Raw genomic sequence first — 4,700 nt, 5'->3', positions numbered from 1 at the left:
TATACCATGGAGTATCATGAATCAGGTTTGTGGTATACTGTAGTATCATAGATCAGGTTTGTGGTATACTGTGTAGTATCATATATCAGGTTTGTGGTATACAATGGAGTATCATATATCAGGTTTGTGGTATACAATGGAGTATCATATATCAGGTTTGTGGTATATTGTGTAGTATTATAGATCAGGTTTGTGGTATACCATGTAGTATCATAGATCAGGTTTGTGGTATACTGTGTAGTATCATAGATCAGGTTTGTGGTATACCATGTAGTATCATAGACCAGGTTTGTGATATACCCTGTAGTATCATAGATCAGGTTTGTGGTATACTCTGTGGTATCATAGATTAGGTTTGTGGTATACTGTGTAGTATCATAGATCAGGTTTGTGGTATACTCTGTGGTATCATAGATCAGGTTTGTGATATACCATGGAGTATCATGAATCAGGTTTGTGGTATACTGTAGTATCATAGATCAGGTTTGTGGTATACTGTGTAGTATCATAGATCAGGTTTGTGGTATACCATGTAGTATCATAGATCAGGTTTGTGGTATACCATGGAGTATCATAGATCAGGTTTGTGATATACCATGGAGTATCATGAATCGGGTTTGTGGTATACTGTAGTATCATAGATCAGGTTTGTGGTATACTGTGTAGTATCATATATCAGGTTTGTGGTATACAATGGAGTATCATATATCAGGTTTGTGGTATACAATGGAGTATCATGAATCAGGTTTGTGGTATACTATGGAGTATCATAGATCAGGTTTGTGGTATACCATGGAGTATCATAGATCAGGTTTGTGGTATACCATGGAGTATCATAGATCAGGTTTGTGATATACCATGGAGTATCATGAATCAGGTTTGTGGTATACTGTAGTATCATAGATCAGGTTTGTGGTATACTGTGTAGTATCATAGATCAGGTTTGTGGTATACCATGTAGTATCATAGATCAGGTTTGTGATATACCATGGAGTATCATAGATCAGGTTTGTGATATACCATGGAGTATCATGAATCAGGTTTGTGGTATACTGTAGTATCATAGATCAGGTTTGTGGTATACTGTGTAGTATCATATATCAGGTTTGTGGTATACAATGGAGTATCATATATCAGGTTTGTGGTATACAATGGAGTATCATATATCAGGTTTGTGGTATATTGTGTAGTATTATAGATCAGGTTTGTGGTATACCATGTAGTATCATAGATCAGGTTTGTGGTATACTGTGTAGTATCATAGATCAGGTTTGTGGTATACCATGTAGTATCATAGACCAGGTTTGTGATATACCCTGTAGTATCATAGATCAGGTTTGTGGTATACTCTGTGGTATCATAGATTAGGTTTGTGGTATACTGTGTAGTATCATAGATCAGGTTTGTGGTATACTCTGTGGTATCATAGATCAGGTTTGTGGTATACTCTGTGGTATCATACATCAGGTTTGTGGTATACTGTGTAGTATCATAGATCAGGTTTGTGGTATACTGTGTAGTAGCATAGATCAGGTTTGTGGTATACTGTGTAATACCATAGATCAGGTTTGTGGTATACCCTGTAGAATCAAGGGTAGAATACTGTGGTAATCTCGATAGAATCTATGGTCAAATAATGTGATTACCCATGGATAACCATGGGTAGAATACTATGGTTATCCATGTAGAAATATGTTTCGAAACTGTAGCTACCCATGTAAAATCATGGGTTACATACTGTGGCTATCCATATATAATTATTGGTCACTATGGGTCGACTATTGTGGTTATCCCTGTATAATAATGGGTCGAATACTGTGATAACTAATATAGAATTATGGGTCGAATACAGGTTGCCCATGTATTACCAAGGGTCGAATATTGTGGTTATCCATGTATAATCATGGGTCGAATACTGTATAATCAATTAAGGGTATTGAATTGATAAATATGTGTCTCTTTCTCTTTCTTAAACTTTCCATTGCCCTGTACAGTAATAATATCATTATATATCCAAATAATTATTATTCCTCAACGAATCTAACTTATTTATTTCATAACTTCAAACTGTATATGCATTTCATTTCTAAGCACCTGTTACTGCATGTATTAGTTAATGTAGCTAGGAAATCATTGTTATACACGAGTAAAGGTAGGCATTATAGTTATATTGATAACACAATTCCAGGCAATACTGAATGTACTTATCTTTGATCCTTAGATGTCTTTGACATGATGAGGGTGTGTGCACTTTACTGTAAATGTTATGACGTTAATTGACTATTATTTTATTATATTGTTGTGTAAATAACCACCCTGTTGACCTCACTACATCTGTAATTGTATATAAACTTCTTAAACAATTCGCACCTGACTCGCTAGTCAGGCGATATAAAGGAAGTAATTAGGATAAAAAAGGATCAATATAAAGGAAGTGATCAGAACAAAAGACAAAAGGATCCATTCGACTGATTGACATTCCAAATTGTCTAATCATTGAACCTGTTAATAATTGAACAATACATGAAAGAGATAACTATTTTGAGTTTTGTTCAGAGGTAATAAAATAGGAACATACTACAAAGTATCTTTGTTTATTCTTTTTTAAACGTGGAAATACATCTTACACACAAAGCTATTAGAATCAAAATATTTATGAATACAATTTCCGTGTCTTGACTGTAATTATAAATCATTTCCGTATATAAAACATTATAAAAACTATATATCTATTTTGCTTACAATACAGTTAGAAATCTTAACGTTGTTGTCTCTCTTTTAGTAACTGGTCAAAATGATTAGAATATTCCTAAGGATGCAATATCTGAATAACTGCTTTCATTCAAGTAACGGTATTTGTAATAAATACAGGCTTCACAACGAGTGGTTGTTTGACATGAAATTTATTTCACACGAGTAAGTTATTTTTCAACAGTTTTGAAAAACAACTTACGAGTGTGAAATAAATCCCATATCGAAAAATCACGAGTCGTGTGACTTGTTTCTACCACAATAATATCGGCTTGAATCAAAGGGAAACGTGGCCAAAGCTTATTTCGCGCATGCAAATCAGATGTGCAGGTGACGGTCGGGACCCGGTGATGTGACGTCATTCGATTATTGATGACGTCAATAACAAGTGTAGCTCGGGTCAAAGTTCGAATTCTAGACCAGTCAAAAAACCGGAAGGGCATATTCCACTAATTGAATTTAAAACAAATATATATCCAACAGTCGGCACATGTATACACTGGCTTGAGAGTGGAATGACACAGCGTATTGTAGTAAAATATATATTTTTTAAATTTCACTTCAATATGTTGTCCATATGAATGTTCAAATATTAAAACGAACATTACACCATGGTTCGTTTACGAGAAAAAGAGGTTTAATATGTACAAACATTTACTGAAGTGAGAGTTTTTCCAGAACTTATTTAATGCTATATCCTTTTGATTTAATTCAATATCCTATCTTTTTGGTATTGATATGGAAAAAAACAAATCAGAGCAACAAACGAACAAAATACAGACTTACGTGGAAACCCCCTAAAAGGTACATGGACAATTTGACCAGGTGTTCCTGGGGGATTACCGTCATCAAATTCGTCCTACATACAATTCTAGGTCGTATACTGGTTGTCATATTCTCAAAATGAGAACTAATATAGTGACAACGGAACCACTAAGCATATCATCAAGCATCGTGCTAGTCTGACTTCATATCGCACACTGGAATATATATTACATAATGCGTTTGATTTTCCTTAAGTGTACGCACAAGCTATATTTTGAATTATTGCACGGCTAAAATGACTATTGCACGGTCACTTACGAACTATCAAATACCTGTGACGTTTCGGAATTTGGTCAATTCCGACCTATTAAACACCTGTGATGTTTCAGAATTTAGTCCTACCATTTCAAAGCGTCTAAGTAACTCAGATGACAACACTGCCAGACGGCAGTCATGGTGACTTCTAGTTCTACAGAGAAGTCGAGATTTAAGTGATTCGGTATTGGTAATCGATTACCAATACCTCGTGTCAAATATTTTGGACTATTGCACAGACACCCATGATATATTTGTATAATAAAGTGAGATCATGATGTTGACCCGAACGTTTCCTTTTGGTTCAACAACCTGTAACTCTCACATCAATTGTGATAATTGCGAAAGTCGTTTAAATCATTTTTGATACGTAAACAGGTAGGAAAAGCTGGAATGTTACTATTTGGAAATAGGATTTTTTGTTAAAATTATCGAAGTTCATACATATTATGAAACGAATGGATATTGCTTATCATAGCAATACACAATTACAATTCCATGAAATAATTGATATAACTAAATTTGCTCCACACAGTGATATCTGCATTCTTTGAAACATGCCAGGAGGACAAATATAGTTTATCTTTACCCAACCTTATATAGCTGTACATCCTAGACATCAGATTATACACGTCTGTGTGATATTGTATTGTCATATTCTACCATTCCCTTCCTACCAATCCTTACATAGCTACATCCTTCCTTAAATGTGACGATTATACTGGCAACTCCTGACCCAGAAAGTACCAAAGAAAAATAATCGTACATTTCTATGCCTGAAATTAATCAGATACCAAGAAAGGAAAACATTTTGTTTATATTACAATTCTCTGTTTCTTGTTCAATATACAATTTTGTGTATATTTCCG

The sequence above is a fragment of the Pecten maximus genome, chromosome 6 (assembly GCF_902652985.1).
Source record: "Pecten maximus chromosome 6, xPecMax1.1, whole genome shotgun sequence".
Taxonomy (NCBI): Eukaryota; Metazoa; Mollusca; class Bivalvia; order Pectinida; family Pectinidae; genus Pecten; species Pecten maximus.
Note: the sequence above shows the minus strand (reverse complement) of the source record.